General features: G+C 37.4%; 1 protein-coding gene across 1 annotated transcript in view; it reads left to right on the top strand.

Moving 5' to 3' along the window:
- Window positions 1–5,469: 5,469 nt before the first annotated feature.
- LOC128690808 (uncharacterized) overlaps window positions 5,470–18,663 on the top strand; it is a 94,441-nt gene continuing 81,247 nt past the window's right edge. The window contains exon 1 of the mRNA XM_053779532.2: window positions 5,470–5,512. The gene's annotated coding sequence lies outside the window, so the exon portion shown is untranslated. The remainder of the gene's footprint in view (window positions 5,513–18,663) is intronic.

An 18,663-nucleotide genomic window follows, 5' to 3' on the forward strand; every position in this document is an offset into this window, starting at 1 on the left:
GTTCTAGAATATACAGTGTTCTAGAATATATAGTGTTCTAAGATATACAGTGTTCTAGGCTATACAGTGTTCTAGGCTATACAGTGTTCTAGAATATACATTGTTCTAGAATATACAGTGTTCTAGGATAACCAGTGTTCTAGAATATACAGTGTTCTAGGATATTCAGTGTTCTAGGATATACAGTGTTCTAGGATATACAGTGTTCTAGGACAAACAATGTTCTAGAATATACAGTGTTCTAGAATATACAGTGTTCTAGAATATACAGTGTTCTAGAATATTCAGTGTTCTAGGATATACAGTGTTCTAGAATATACAGTGTTCTAGGATATACAGTGTTCTAGGACAAACAATGTTCTAGAATATACAGTGTTCTAGGATATTCAGTGTTCTAGGATATTCAGTGTTCTAGGATATTCAGTGTTCTAGGATATACAGTGTTCTAGGACAAACAATGTTCTAGAATATACAGTGTTCTAGAATATACAGTGTTCTAGGATATTCAGTGTTCTAGGATATTCAGTGTTATAGGATATTCAGTGTTATATGATATTCAGTGTTCTAGGATATACAGTGTTCTAGAATATACAGTGTTCTAGGATATTCAGTGTTCTAGAATATACAGTGTTCTAGAATATACAGTGTTCTAGGATATACAGTGTTCTAGAATATACAGTGTTCTAGAATATACAGTGTTCTAGAATATACAGTGTTCTAGAATATACAGTGTTCTAGGCTATACAGTGTTCTAGAATATACAGTGTTCTAGAATATACAGTGTTCTAGAATATACAGTGTTCTAGAATATACAGTGTTCTAGAATATACAGTGTTCTAGAATATACAGTGTTCTAGGATATACAGTGTTCTAGGATATACAGTGTTCTAGAATATACAGTGTTCTAGGATATACAATGTTCTAGAATATACAGTGTTCTAGAATATACAGTGTTCTAGGATATTCAGTGTTCTAGGATATACAGTGTTCTAGGATATACAGTGTTCTAGGCTATACAATGTTCTAGAATATACAGTGTTCTAGAATATACAGTGTTCTAGGATATTCAGTGTTCTAGGATATACAGTGTTCTAGGATATACAGTGTTCTAGGCTATACAATGTTCTAGAATATACAGTGTTCTAGAATATACAGTGTTCTAGAATATATAGTGTTCTAAGATATACAGTGTTCTAGGCTATACAGTGTTCTAGGCTATACAGTGTTCTAGAATATACATTGTTCTAGAATATACAGTGTTCTAGGATAACCAGTGTTCTAGAATATACAGTGTTCTAGGATATTCAGTGTTCTAGGATATACAGTGTTCTAGGATATACAGTGTTCTAGGACAAACAATGTTCTAGAATATACAGTGTTCTAGAATATACAGTGTTCTAGAATATACAGTGTTCTAGAATATTCAGTGTTCTAGGATATACAGTGTTCTAGAATATACAGTGTTCTAGGATATACAGTGTTCTAGGACAAACAATGTTCTAGAATATACAGTGTTCTAGGATATTCAGTGTTCTAGGATATTCAGTGTTCTAGGATATTCAGTGTTCTAGGATATACAGTGTTCTAGGACAAACAATGTTCTAGAATATACAGTGTTCTAGAATATACAGTGTTCTAGGATATTCAGTGTTCTAGGATATTCAGTGTTATAGGATATTCAGTGTTATATGATATTCAGTGTTCTAGGATATACAGTGTTCTAGAATATACAGTGTTCTAGGATATTCAGTGTTCTAGAATATACAGTGTTCTAGAATATACAGTGTTCTAGGATATACAGTGTTCTAGAATATACAGTGTTCTAGAATATACAGTGTTCTAGAATATACAGTGTTCTAGAATATACAGTGTTCTAGGCTATACAGTGTTCTAGAATATACAGTGTTCTAGAATATACAGTGTTCTAGAATATACAGTGTTCTAGAATATACAGTGTTCTAGAATATACAGTGTTCTAGGATATACAGTGTTCTAGGATATACAGTGTTCTAGAATATACAGTGTTCTAGGATATACAATGTTCTAGAATATACAGTGTTCTAGAATATACAGTGTTCTAGGATATTCAGTGTTATAGGATATACAGTGTTCTAGGATATACAGTGTTCTAGAATATAGTGTTCTAGAATATTCAGTGTTCTAGGATATTCAGTGTTCTAGGATATACAGTGTTCTAGGATGTACAATGTTCTAGAATATACAGTGTTCTAGAATATTCAGTGTTCTAGAATATTCAGTGTTCTAGAATATTCAGTGTTCTAGAATATTCAGTGTTCTAGGATATTCAGTGCTCTAGGATATTTAGTGTTCTAGGATATTTAGTGTTCTAGGATATACAGTGTTCTAGGATATACAGTGGTCTTGAATATACAGTGTTCTAGGATATACAGTGTTCTAGGATATACAGTGTTCTAGGATATACAGTGTTCTAGGATATACAGTGTTCTAGGATATACAGTGTTCTAGGATATACAGTGTTCTAGGATATACAGTGTTCTAGAATATACAGTGTTCTAGAATATACAGTGTTCTAGAATATACAGTGTTCTAGGATATTCAGTGTTCTAGGATATACAGTGTTCTAGGATATACAGTGTTCTAGGATATACAGTGTTCTAGGATATACAGTGTTCTAGGATATACAGTGTTCTAGGATATAGTGTTCTAGGATATACAGTGTTCTAGGATATAGTGTTCTAGGATATACAGTTACTAGTAGACGAAGGTTATGAAAAATTGCTAAGAGAGGAAATTAATTATGTTTAATTTCTCTTTTGGAATTTCAAACTAATGATATTCCCAGCAAGTTGCAGTGAATGTTCAACACTTACAGATAATGATATTCCCAGCAAGTTGCAGTGAATGTTCAACACTTACTGATAATGATATTCTCAGCAAGTTGCAGTGAATGTTCAACACTTACTGATAATGATATTCTCAGCAAGTTGCAGTGAATGTTCAACACTTACAGATAATGATATTCTCAGCAAGTTGCAGTGAATGTTCAACACTTACTGATAATGATATTCTCAGCAAGTTGCAGTGAATGTTCAACACTTACAGATAATGATATTCCCAGCAAGTTGCAGTGAATGTTCAACACTTACAGATAATGATATTCCCAGCAAGTTGCAGTGAATGTTCAACACTTACAGATAATGATATTCCCAGCAAGTTGCAGTGAATGTTCAACACTTACTGATAATGATATTCTCAGCAAGTTGCAGTGAATGTTCAACACTTACTGATAATGATATTCTCAGCAAGTTGCAGTGAATTTTCAACACTTACTGATAATGATATTCTCAGCAAGTTGCAGTGAATGTTCAACACTTACTGATAATGATATTCTCAGCAAGTTGCAGTGAATGTTCAACACTTACTGATAATGATATTCTCAGCAAGTTGCAGTGAATGTTCAACACTTACAGATAATGATATTCCCAGCAAGTTGCAGTGAATGTTCAACACTTACTGATAATGATATTCTCAGCAAGTTGCAGTGAATGTTCAACACTTACTGATAATGATATTCTCAGCAAGTTGCAGTGAATGTTCAACACTTACTGATAATGATATTCCGAGCAAGTTGCAGTGAATGTTCAACACTTACTGATAATGATATTCTCAGCAAGTTGCAGTGAATGTTCAACACTTACTGATAATGATATTCCGAGCAAGTTGCAGTGAATGTTCAACACTTACTGATAATGATATTCTCAGCAAGTTGCAGTGAATGTTCAACACTTACAGATAATGATATTCTCAGCAAGTTGCAGTGAATGTTCAACACTTACTGATAATGATATTCTCAGCAAGTTGCAGTGAATGTTCAACACTTACAGATAATGATATTCCCAGCAAGTTGCAGTGAATGTTCAACACTTACAGATAATGATATTCCCAGCAAGTTGCAGTGAATGTTCAACACTTACTGATAATGATATTCTCAGCAAGTTGCAGTGAATGTTCAACACTTACTGATAATGATATTCTCAGCAAGTTGCAGTGAATGTTCAACACTTACTGATAATGATATTCTCAGCAAGTTGCAGTGAATGTTCAACACTTACTGATAATGATATTCCCAGCAAGTTGCAGTGAGTGTTCAACACTTACTGATAATGATATTCCCAGCAAGTTGCAGTGAATGTTCAACACTTACTGATAATGATATTCCCAGCAAGTTGCAGTGAATGTTCAACACTTACAGATAAAAACTATAAGGTAACCGTTTACGTAATAGTAATTTTCTTTAGTTTTATGGGTTTTGAAAAAGTTCTTTTTTTATGCTTTACGTTAGCCTCATTTACTTACACAGACATTTCAACTGTTTTAGCAATAAAACTGTTAAGTAAAAATGCTTTCATGCACACTTAAGAGTTTATTAAAAATCCTCAGAGACGTTCAAAATATGTGGAGCATAAACAACATGAAGACTGACAAGAGGAACCAATTAAACTCTAAAACTGTTAGCATTATGTTATTAATGTAATGGTGATTATGATTCACTGGACGAGACTTTGGCTGTCATTTCTTCTCTCTGTAATGAAATAACGTACAGGACAGAAATGTCCTGTACGTTTTATTTTAATTTTTTGGTCATGTAAAATGTTTAAGACTCGTTATTGTGGTATATTCTTCTATACGAGTATATATTACGAAAATACCTGTGCCTATATCAGATATATATGCACATTTATATATCACATTGTCTGTTTATACTCCAGATGCGTGTATATATATCGCTAAGTAACTGTACATACAGCATATAAAAGTACATGCATAACAAAATTTGTATAAACAAACTGTATGTTCATACATTGTCAAACAATCTATGTGAACAACAACAAATTATGATCTCTTGACAAAAATGAGTTGATAGTTTCTTATTCCAAACTTTTGATATGTTAATTTAACACCAAAATATCTTAGTATAATATACCAAAGTATATTTGCATACATCACTAAATAATCTCTAACTATATAATCAAAGAATTTGCAGATAAACATAAAATATTCTTTCTGCTCACTTCTAAGTTTTATTTTCTGCTATTGCTTCTTATATAACATATTACTAGGAATATCTCAACTATTCATATGTTTTCACTTGCCTAGTTAGTATACTCGTGGGTTTAATGTTTGTTCCAACTGTCTGAGTAATTCGACACTAGAGGATACAGATGACCATCAGGTAAAACCCTCATCTCTCAGTGACAAACATGACACAGTAATTGATCACTTCAACTGAAAGATCGTGATATATCTGAACCTCGCTAACTATTCGGGCAACATTGTTGCCATGGGGTATGTCTTCTCAGTTATAGTAAACTACTAAGGCAGAGATACGCAGATGGTAGAAAAACAAGCCACGCAAACAAATCTCAGTGAACTCTACAAGGTAGGGCGGGCTATATAAACGGGTAAGGTGGGATTTCCAGCCACAGAGGGAGAGTTACCACAGGAGGCAGTGGATCTTCCAGCTCTTGGTGTGAGTATATTGTGTTATTTCGTCTCTTTACGTTTACAAACATTACACTGCTACACCAGTAAAGTTGCGACACATAGTAATAATATATTAATAAATGTACATATGATATGGTGGAAAATCTAGGAAAATTATTGCTACAGATAATGCATAGCTACACATACAGACACATTTTTGTACAAATTTGAATTCATAAACCAAGACATGTTATCCTACTTCAGGGTTTTTGCATAGAAACATAGTGTACACTTCAACTTACAGATTATATATATATATATATATATATATATATATATATATATATATATGTACATATTATTTTTATTATCACACTGGCCGATTCCCACCAAGGCAGGGGGACCTGAAAAAGAAAAACTTTCACCATCATTCACTCCATCACTGTCTTGCCAGAAGGGTGCTTTACACTACAGTTTTTAAACTGCAACATTAACACCCCTCCTTCAGAGTGCAGGCACTGTACTTCCCATCTCCAGGACTCAAGTCCAGCCTGCCGGTTTCCCTGAACCCCTTCATAAATGTTACTTTGCTCACACTCCAACAGCACGTCAAGTATTAAAAACCATTTGTCTCCATTCACTCCTATCAAACACGCTCACGCATGCCTGCTGGAAGTCCAAGCCCCTCGCACACAAAACCTCCTTTACCCCCTCCCTCCAACCTTTCCTAGGCCGACCCCTACCCCGCCTTCCTTCCAATACAGACTGATACACTCTTGAAGTCATTCTGTTTCGCTCCATTCTCTCTACATGTCCGAACCACCTCAACAACCCTTCCTCAGCCCTCTGGACAACAGTTTTGGAAATCCCGCACCTCCTCCTAACTTCCAAACTACGAATTCTCTGCATTATATTCACACCTCACATTGCCCTCAGACATGACATCTCCACTGCCTCCATCCAGCCTTCTCCTCACTGCAACATTAATCACCCATGCTTCACACCCATATAAGAGCGTTGGTAAAACTATACTCTCATACATTCCCCTCTTTGCCTCCAAGGACAAAGTTCTTTGTCTCCGCAGACTCCTAAGTGCACCACTCACCCTTTTCCCCTCATCATTTCTATGATTCACCTTATCTTTCATAGACCCATCCGCTGACACGTCCACTCCCAAATATCTGAATACATTCACCTCCTCCATACTCTCTCCCTCCAATCTGATATCCAATCTTTCATCACATAATCTTTTTGTTATCCTCATAACCTTACTCTTTCCTGTATTCACTTTTAATTTTCTTCTTTTGCACACCCTACCAAATTCATCCACCAATCTCTGCAACTTCTCTTCAGAATCTCCCAAGAGCACAGTGTCATCAGCAAAGAGCAACTGTGACAACTCCCACTTTGTGTGTGATTCTTTATCTTTTAACTCCACGCCTCTTGCCAAGACCCTCGCATTTACTTCTCTTACAACCCCATCTATAAATATATTAAACAACCATGGTGACATCACACATCCTTGTCTAAGGCCTACTTTTACTGGGAAATAATTTCCCTCCTTCCTACATACTCTAACTTGAGCCTCACTATCCTCGTAAAAACTCTTCACTGCTTTCAGTAACCTACCTCCTACACCATACACCTGCAACATCTGCCACATTGCCCCCCTATCCACCCTGTCATACGCCTTTTCCAAATCCATAAATGCCACAAAGACCTCTTTAGCCTTATCTAAATACTGTTCACTTATATGTTTCACTGTAAACACCTGGTCCACACACCCCCTACCTTTCCTAAAGCCTCCTTGTTCATCTGCTATCCTATTCTCCGTCTTACTCTTAATTCTTTCAATAATAACTCTACCATACACTTTACCAGGTAAACTCAACAGACTTATCCCTATATAATTTTTGCACTCTCTTTTGTCCCCTTTGCCTTTATACAAAGGAACTATGCATGCTCTCTGCCAATTCCTAGGTACCTTACCCTCTTCCATACATTTATTAAATAATTGCACCAACCACTCCAAAACTATATCCCCACTTGGTTTTAACATTTCTATCTTTATCCCATCAATCCCGGCTGCCTTACCCCCTTTCATTTTACCTACTGCCTCACGAACTTCCCCCACACTCACAACTGGCTCTTCCTCACTCCTACAAGATGTTATTCCTCCTTGCTCTATACACGAAATCACAGCTTCCCTATCTTCATCAACATTTAACAATTCCTCAAAATATTCCCTCCATCTTCCCAATACCTCTAACTCTCCACTTAATAACTCTCCTCTCCTATTTTTAACTGACAAATCTATTTGTTCTCTAGGCTTCCTTAACTTGTTAATCTCACTCCAAAACTTTTTCTTATTTTCAACAAAATTTGTTGATAACATCTCACCCACTCTCTCATTTGCTCTCTTTTTACATTGCTTCACCACTCTCTTAACCTCTCTCTTTTTCTCCATATACTCTTCCCTCCTTGCATCACTTCTACTTTGTAAAAACTTCTCATATGCTAACTTTTTCTCCCTTACTACTCTCTTTACATCATTCCACCAATCGCTCCTCTTCCCTCCCACACCCACTTTTCTGTAACCACAAACTTCTGCTGAACACTCTAACACTACATTTTTAAACCTACCCCATACCTCTTCGACCCCATTGCCTATGCTCTCATTAGCCCATCAATCCTCCAATAGCTGTTTATATAAACAAGCAGGTTGCAACACTTGGGTTGGAAACAGTAAATGTATAAAAGGCATTCAGCATGAAGTTATAAATAAAGACAATAGATCAGGTCAGCAAACAAAGGGGGACAGCAGAGGGCAGCAAGGGACTAGCTCCCTTAAGGTTTACTATACTAATAGCAGGAGTGTAAGAAATAAGATAGATGAGCTAAGATTAATTGCAAGTGCAGGAAACATAGATATTATTGCTATAACAGAGACCTGGCTCAATCTGAAAGATAGAGAGATGCCCTCTGAATGTCACATACAAGGCTATAAATTATTCCACACTGACAGGGTCAACAAGAAAGGTGGTGGAGTAGCGATGTATGTCAGAGACAATTTAAATTGTTGTGTTAGACAAGATATTAAGTTAGAAGCGTCAGCCACTGAATCTGTTTGGTTACAGCTTCTCGAGGGCCGAGAAAAACTAATTTTGGGTGTGATTTACAGGGCCCCAAATCTTGATAGGGAGTGCAGTAAACTTCTATGGGACGAAATTCGTAAAGCATCTACATACGAAAATGTTGTGCTAATGGGAGATTTCAACTATAGACAGATTGACTGGAGCAATTTGACAGGAAATTTAGAGTCAGGTGACTTTCTTGATACGATCCAGGATTGTTTTTTAAAACAGTTTGTGACAGAGCCAACTAGGGGAAATAACCTCCTTGACTTGGTTCTTGCCAGTAGGGAAACACTAATTAATAATCTTGAGGTTAATGATGAGCTTGGGGAAAGTGATCACAAATCACTCAGTTTTAGTATATCATGGAATTCCCCTAATACTGGCAATCAAGTCTCTGTCCCTGACTTTCGCTTGGCTGATTTCATAGGACTGAAAAATTGCTTAGGTGGGCTGAACTGGAATGACCTGACTAAGGGTCAGGTAGGTGGTGATGGTTGCCGATATGATGCTTTCCAGGGCATAGTTCTAGCTGCTCAGTCAAATTATGTTCCAAATAGGGAAATCAGATCAAACAAAAATGATCCTAAATGGATGAACAATAGATTAAAATATCTGATTGGTCAAAAGAGAGGCATATATAGGCAAATCAAAAGAGGAGAGGGGCAATTAAGAAATCGATATATTCAGTTAAAGAGAGAAATAAAAAAGGGAATTAGAAAAGCAAAAAGAGATTATGAGGTTAAAGTTGCAAGAGAATCGAAGACTAACCCAAAAGGATTCTTTCAGGTATACAGAAGAAAGATCAGGGACAAGATAGGCCCACTCAAAAGTTCCTCGGGTCAGCTCACTGACAGTGATAAGGAAATGTGTAGAATTTTCAACAGATACTTCCTCTCAGTTTTTACACAGGAGGATACCAGCGATATTCCAGTAATGATGAATTATGTAGAACAGGACGATAATAAACTGTGCACGATTAGGGTCACAAGTGACATGGTCCTTAGGCAAATAGATAAATTAAAACCTAACAAATCCCCAGGCCCTGATGAACTGTATGCAAGGGTTCTAAAGGAATGTAAAGAGGAGCTTAGCACACCTTTGGCTAATCTTTTCAACATATCACTACAAACTGGCATGGTGCCAGATAAGTGGAAAATGGCAAATGTGATACCTATTTTCAAAACAGGTGACAGGTCCTTAGCTTCGAACTATAGACCAATAAGCCTAACCTCCATAGTGGGAAAATTTATGGAATCAATAATTGCCGAGGCAGTTCGTAGCCACCTTGAAAAGCATAAATTAATCAACGAATCTCAGCATGGTTTTACAAAGGGGCGTTCCTGCCTTACGAATTTATTAACTTTTTTCACTAAGGTATTTGAGGAGGTAGATCATGGTAATGAATATGATATTGTGTATATGGACTTCAGTAAGGCTTTTGACAGGGTCCCACATCAGAGACTATTGAGGAAAATTAAAGCACATGGAATAGGAGGAGAAATTTTTTCCTGGATAGAGGCATGGTTGACAAATAGGCAGCAGAGAGTTTGCATAAATGGGGAGAAATCAGAGTGGGGAAGCGTCACGAGCGGTGTTCCACAGGGGTCAGTGTTGGGTCCCCTGCTGTTCACAATCTACATAAACGACATAGATGAGGGCATAAAGAGCGACATCGGCAAGTTTGCCGATGACACAAAAATAGGCCGTCGAATTCATTCTGACGAGGACATTCGAGCACTCCAGGAAGATTTGAATAGACTGATGCAGTGGTCGGAGAAGTGGCAGATGCAGTTTAATATAGACAAATGCAAAGTTCTCAATGTTGGACAGGACAATAATCATGCCACATATAAACTAAATAATGTAGATCTTAATATTACGGATTGCGAGAAAGATTTAGGAGTTCTGGTTAGCAGTAATCTGAAACCAAGACAACAGTGCATAAGTGTTCGCAATAAAGCTAATAGAATTCTTGGCTTCATATCAAGAAGCATAAATAATAGGAGTCCTCAGGTTGTTCTTCAACTCTATACATCCTTGGTTAGGCCTCATTTAGATTATGCTGCACAGTTTTCGTCACCGTATTACAGAATGGATATAAATTCTCTGGAAAATGTACAAAGGAGGATGACGAAGCTGATCCCATGTATCAGAAACCTTCCCTATGAGGATAGATTAAGGGCCCTGAATCTGCACTCTCTATAAAGACGTAGAATTAGGGGGGATATGATTGAGGTGTATAAATGGAAGACAGGAATATATAAAGGGGATGTAAATAGTGTGCTGAAAATATCTAGCCTAGACAGGACTCGCAGCAATGGTTTTAAGTTGGAAAAATTCAGATTCAGGAAGGATATAGGAAAGTACTGGTTTGGTAATAGAGTTGTGGATGAGTGGAACAAACTCCCAAGTACCGTTATAGAGGCCAGAACGTTGTGTAGCTTTAAAAATAGGTTGGATAAATACATGAGTAGATGTGGGTGGGTGTGAGTTGGACCTGATAGCTTGTGCTACCAGGTCGGTTGCCGTGTTCCTCCCTTAAGTCAATATGACCTGACCTGACTAGGTTGGGTGCATTGGCTTAAGCCGGTAGGAGACTTGGACCTGCCTCGCATGGGCCAGTAGGCCTTCTGCAGTGTTCCTTCGTTCTTATGTTCTTATGTTCTAACTGCCTCCTCTTTTAGCTTATAAACCTTCACCTCTCTCTTCCCTGACACTTCTGATCTCCTTGTATCCCATCTACCTTTTACTCTCAGTGTAGCTACAACTAGAAAGTGATCTGATATATCTGTGGCCCCTCTATAAACATGTACATCCTGAAGTCTACTCAACAGTCTTTTATCTACCAATACATAATCCAACAAACTACTGTCATTTCGCCCTACATCATATCTTGTATACTTATTTATGCTCTTTTTCTTAAAATATATATTACCTATAACTAAACCTCTTTCTATACAAAGTTCAATCTAAGGGCTCCCATTATCATTTACACCTGGCACCCCAAACTTACCTACCACACCCTCTCTAAAAGTTTCTCCTACTTTAGCATTCAAGTCCCCTACCACAATTACTCTCTCACTTGGTTCAAAGGCTCCTATACATTCACTTAACATCTCCCAAAATCTCTCTCTCTCATCTGCATTCCTCTCTTCTCCAGGTGCATACACGCTTATTATGACCCACTTCTCGCATCCAACCTTTACTTTAATCCACATAATTCTTGAATTTACACATTCATGTTCTCTTTTCTCCTTCCATAACTGATCATTCAACATTACTGCTACCCCTTCCTTTCCTCTAACTCATATATATATATATATATATATATATATATATATATATATATATATATATATATATATATATATATATATATAAAATATATATATATATTTATGTAAATATATATATATTTATGTAAATATATATCTATATATATATATATATATATATATATATATATATATATATATATATATATATATATATATATGTGTGTGTGTGTGTGTGTCGTGCGGAATATGTAAAACTGGTCAATTAGCAAGAACTCATTTAAAATTAAGTCCTTTCTAAAATTTTCTCTTATACGTTTAAAGATATGTTTTTTTCATTAACGTTAATGTAAAAATTTTTAATTTTGCTCCAAAAGAATTTTAGAAAACTTACCTAACCTTATTATAACAAGAACAATTTATTTTAGCCTAACCCAACTAAATATATTTTAGATTTGTTTACAATAATTTAATACTAAACAAACACAGTGAAATATATTTTTTTCGTTAGATTCAGAATGATTTTGGCGAAATTATTGCATACACAAATTTTCACTTGTCCTATATGGCAAGATGAGCGTTGCTATTTAAGCCAAGATCGCAAGTTCTGCCTATTCGGCACGACATATATATATATATATATATATATATATATATATATATATATATATATATATATATATATATATATATATAGATATATATATATATATATAGATATATAGATATATAGATATATATATATTATTGGTAAAATTGGTCAGTTAACAAGAACTCATTTAAAATTAACCCCTTTTTAAAATTTTCTCTTATTCGTTTAAAGATATATTTTTTATTTATGTTTATGTAAAAATTAATAATTTGATAGCAAAAGAATCTTAGAAAACTTACCTAACCTTATTATAACAAGCGCAATTTAATATGACCTAATCAAACTAAGTATATTTTAGATAAGTTTACAATAATTTAATAATAAACAAATACAATGAAATATATTTTTTTCTTTAGGTTAAAAATTATTTTTACGAAATTATTGGAAACAGAAATTTTCGCTTGCCTTTTTCGGCAAGAAGAGCGTTGTTTTTTAAGCCATAATCGCAAGGTTTACCTATTCTGTACGACACACACACACACACACACACACACACACACACACACACACACACACACACACACACACACACACACACACATATATATATATATATATATATATATATATATATATATATATATATATGTGTGTGTGTGTGTATATATATATGTTATAGTGTTTGCTTACGTGTCTTTCTAAACCAACTTGTCGGTATTTATTACCAAGGTTTATACCATATATATATATATATATATATATATATATATATATATATATATATATATATATATATAAATGCAAAACAACCGCTGTGAAAGAATAGAGAAATTCCAAGCGCTCTCGTGACTACTCACATTATCATTGTTCCTTGATAATGTGAGTAGTCACGAGAGCGCTTGGAATTTCTCTATTCTCTCACAGTGGTTGTTTTGCATATTCTGTTTACCTTACTAATAGGTATCAGTATGTCACCATTAAAGACACAGCATCAACAACACGGCCACTTGATACTGGAGTTCCGCAGGGAAGTGTCCTTGGTCCCCTGCTCTTCCTCATATACATCAATGATCTTCCAAACGTAACCCTACACCTGAAACCCATTCTCTTTGCTGACGACACGACTTATGTCATCTCTCACCCTAATCTTGCCACCCTCAACACCATTGTTAACGAGGAGCTGATCAAAATATCGACTTGGATGACAGCCAATAAACTTACGCTTAACACTGACAAAACCTACTACATTATGTTTGGTAGCAGAGCAGGAGATGCACAAATTAACATTAAGATCGACAACACTCTAATTACCAGACATAATGAGGGCAAATTCCTAGGCCTATACCTTGACAACAACCTGAATTTCAGCACCCATATCCAACACATAACCAAAAAAGTATCCAAAACGGTTGGGATCCTCTCCAAGATACGATACTACGTGCCGCAAACTGCCCTTATCACACTATACCATTCACTTATATATCCATACCTCACCTATGCTATTTGTGCTTGGGGATCAACTGCAGCAACACACCTAAAGCCAATAATAACCCAACAAAAAGCTGCAGTAAGAATAATCACTAAATCCCATCCCTGGCAACACACCCCCCCACTCTTCACAGATCTAAACTTACTCCCTGTTCAGTACATCCACACTTACTACTGTGCAATCTACATCTACAGGACCTTAAACTCCAATATCAACCTTGACCTAAAACGCTTTCTTGATAGTTGTGACAGAACCCACAGGCATAACACCAGACACAAACATCTCTACGACATTCCCCGTGTCTGACTAAACCTTTACAAAAATTCAATATATGTCAAAGGCCCTAAAATCTAGAACACCCTACCTGAGAACTCTAGAACTGCAGACACATTCATCACCTTCAAAACTACCATTAAAAAAACACCTTATCTCCCTGATACACCCCATCATCTAACTACACGAATACCACCTGGTGGTTCACACTTACACTCACCCATTTGACCATAAACAGAAATATTAATCTCAATCTTAAAATAATGAATCCTATGATACTCCAATACTGAAACTATGTACTGTGCCAAAACAAAAGCATTCACATTGCTAAACTCACAAACTAGTATTTAGTCACTTAGCCATAATACCAACTTACCTCATAATTTGTAATATTTTAAAATAAAGAATTAAACTAAGTCTGCCCGAAATGCCTAGCCATGCTAGGTGTTCTAGAGGTACACTCTGTAATCATTATTTAACTACATGTAAACCACACAACAACCAAATTCTGTAAATTCAACATTGTAATCTTTATAGAGAATAAACTTTGAATTTGAATCTTATTGCATATATATATATATATATATATATATATATATATATATATATATATATATATATATATATATATTATATATATATATATATTGTGTGTGTGTGTGTGTGTACTCACCTATTTGTACTCACCTATTTGTGGTTGCAGGGGTCGAGTCATAGCTCCTGGCCCCGCCTCTTCACTGATTGCTACTAGGTCCTCACTTGTGATGCAGTTCAGATGGGCTTGTGAGGTCTCTAGGGAGACCTAATTATACGGTCACACCTGCCTTAGCAAATGTCGGGTAGTCACGCCCACGTCTGAGGTCTTTTGTTCTTAACAGCGTCAGACCTCGGCGTCAGGTCGTAACACGTGGTACATACACCATTGGGGAGGGGGTACTTTGACTACGATATAAGCCCAGGGAACAGCGGGGCAAAGTTGTTGTTGGTGACAGGTCCGTCGAGCGAGAGCTCTGGACAGCCGCGTGTGTAGTGGACCACGCATTGGGAATCTCGGGTCAGCTGGTCGGTGAATTAAGAGTGAGTACTAGTCCGTGTTACTGATAACATCTACCCTTTCCCCTGGTAATAAGTCTCATAGGTCAATTGTTATATTGTGTAAATTTCCATCAGGATATGTTGTATTCTAGCCCTTTTATGTTATTAAGTAAACTATAGCCATAGTTCCCATTCTTATTTGTACCTACATATGCTATTCCCTATTTTGTTAAGCACTGGGATATACAGGAGACGTGCTCACTCGCTGGGATACCTCCGGTAGAGTGGGTAGAGGTCTCACACTCTTTCCCTGCTCCATGAGCTTTATCATACCTCGCCTTAAAACTATGTATGCTTCCCGCCTCCACTACTTCACTTTCTAGGCTATTCCACGGCTTGACTACTCTATGACTGAAGAAATACTTCCTAACATCCCTTTGATTCATCTGAGTCTTCAACTTCCAATTGTGACCTCTTGTGTCTGTGTCCCATCTCTGGAACATCCCGTCTTTGTCCACCTCGTCTATTCTGCGCAGTATTTTATGTGTCGTTATCATGTCTTCCCTGACCCTCCTGGTCTCCAGTGTCGTCAGACCGATTTCCCTTAACCTTTCTTCGTAGGACAATCCCCGTAGCTCTGGGACTAGTCTTGTTGCAAACCTTTGCACTTTCTCTAATTTCTTGACGTGCTTGACTAGGTGCGGATTCCAAACTGGTGCTGCATACTCCAGTATGGGCCTGACGTAAATGGTATACAGAGTCTTGAACGAATCCTTACTGAGGTATCGGAACGCTATCCGTAGGTTCGCCAGGCGCCCGTATGCTGCAGCAGTTATCTGATTGATGTGCGCCTCAGGAGATATGCCTCAGGAGTGAGGTTTGCAGACTTTGGCCATCTAAACTATATTGTGTCTGCGGTTTTCTTTGCCCTTCTCCAATCTTCATGACTTTGCATTCGGCAGGGTTAAACTCAAGGAGCCAGTTGCTGGACCAGGATTGTAGCCTGTCCAGGTCTCTTTGTAGTCCTGCCTGATCCTCATCCAATTTGATTCTTCTCATTAACTTCACATCATCCGCAAACAAGGACACTTCTGAGTCTATCCCTTCCGTTATGTCATTCACATATACCAAGAACAGCACAGGACCTAGGACTGACCCCTGTGGAGCCCCGCTCGTCACAGGCGCCCACTGACACCTCGTCACGTACCATGACTCGTTGTTGCCTCCCTGTCAGGTATTCTCTTATCCATTGCAGTGCCTTTCCTGTTATGTGTACCTGATCCTCTAGCTTTTGCATTAATCTCTTGTGAGGAACTGTATCGAAGGCCTTCTTGCAGTCCAAAAAAAATGCAGTCGATCCACCCCTCTCTCTCTTGTCTTACTTCTGTCACCTTGTCATAAAACTCTAGTAGGTTTGTGACACAGGATTTTCCCTCCCTGAAACCATGCTGGTTGTCAATTATACACTTGTTTCTTTCCAGGGGCTCCACCACTCTCCTGATGATCTTCTCCATGACCTTGCATACTATACACGTTAGTGATACAGATCTGTAGTTTAGTGCCTCATGTCTGTCTCCCTTTTTTAAAATTGGGACTACATTTGCCATCTTCCATACCTCGGGGAGTTGCCCAGTTTCAAATGATGTGTTGAAGATCTTTTTTAATGGTACACACAATATCTCTGCTCCCTCTTTAAGGACCCACGGAGAGATGTTGTCTGGTCCCACCGCCTTTGAGGTGTCAAGTTCGCATAGCAGCTTCTTCACCTCCTCATTGGTTATATGTACCTCATCCAGCACTTGCTTGTGCACCCCCCTGCTCTGATTTCCTGGAGTCCTACTGGTTTCCACTGTAAATACTTCTTTAAATCTCGTGTTGAGCTCCTGACATACCTCCCGGTCGTTTCTTGTGAATTCCCCATCACCCTTCCTCAGTCTGATTACCTGGTCCTTGACTGTTGTTTTCCTCCTGATGTGGCTGTACAACAGCTTCGGGTCAGTCTTGACTTTCGATGCTATGTCCTTTTCGTATTGCCGCTGAGCCTCCCTTCTTATCTGTGCATATTCGTTTCTGGCTCTTCGGCTAATCTCTTTATTTTCCTGAGTTCTCTGTCTTCTGTATCTTTTCCATTCTCTAGTACACCTAGTTTTTGCCTCCCTACACCTCTGGGTGAACCAAGGACTCGTTCTGTTCTTCCCATTATTTCTGTTTCCCTTGGGAACAAACCTCTCCTCTGCCTCCTTGCATTTTGTTGCCATATAGTCCATCATTTCTTGTACTGGTTTTCCTGTCAGTTCCCTCTCCCACTGAATGTCTTGAAAGAAGTTCCTCAAACCTGAATAGTTCCCCCTTTTGTAGTTTGGTTTTCCCACCCTATTCCTGCTGCTCTCTCCACTTGGAGCTCAACTATGTAGTCGAAGCACAGAACCACATGATCACTAGCTCCCAGGGGCCTTTCATACATGATATACTCGATGACAGAACTACTCAAGGTGAATACAAGGTCCAGTCTTGCTGGTTCATCCTCTCCTCTATCTCTGGAAGTGTTTCTAACATGTTGATGCATGAGGTTTTCCAGTACCACATCCATCATCTTGGCTCTCCATGTTTCGGGACCCCCATAGGGCTCCAGGTTTTCCCTGTGTGTGTGTGTGTGTGTGTGTGTGTGTGTGTGTGTGTGTGTGTGTGTGTGTGTGTGTGTGTGTGTGTGTGTGGTCAATTAGCAAGAACTCATTTAAAATTAAGTCCTTTCTAAAATTTTCTCTTATACGTTTAAAGATATATATTTTTTTCATTAATGTTAATGTAAAAATTTACAATTTTGCATCAAAAGAATCTTTGAAATCTTACCTAACCTTATTTTAACAAGCGCAATTTATTTTAGCCTAATCCAACTAAATATATTTTAGATACGTTTACAATAATTTAATAATAAACATAAGAAGAACATAAGAACATAAGAAAGAAGGAACACAGCAGCAGGTCTACCGGCCCATGCGAGGCAGGTCCAAATCTCCCACGGCTCAAGCCAATGCTCCAACATAGTCAGGTCAGGTCACATTCACTTAAGGAAGAAACACAGCATTTGACCTAGTAGCACAAGCTAGTCAGGTCCAACTCACACCCACCCACACCCACTCATGTATTTATCTAACCTATTTTTAAGACTACACAACGTTTTAGCCTCTATCACTGTACTTGGGAGTTTATTCCACTCATCCACAACTCTATTACTAAACCAGTGCTTTCCTATATCCTTCCTGAATCTGAATTTTTCCTACTTAAAACTATTGCTACGAGTTCTGTCTAGGCTAGATATTTTCAGCACACTATTTACATCCCCTTTATTTATTCCTGTCTTCCATTTATACACCTCAATCATATCCCCCCTAATTC

Source organism: Cherax quadricarinatus, chromosome 24 (assembly GCF_038502225.1).
Source record: "Cherax quadricarinatus isolate ZL_2023a chromosome 24, ASM3850222v1, whole genome shotgun sequence".
NCBI lineage: Eukaryota > Metazoa > Arthropoda > Malacostraca > Decapoda > Parastacidae > Cherax > Cherax quadricarinatus.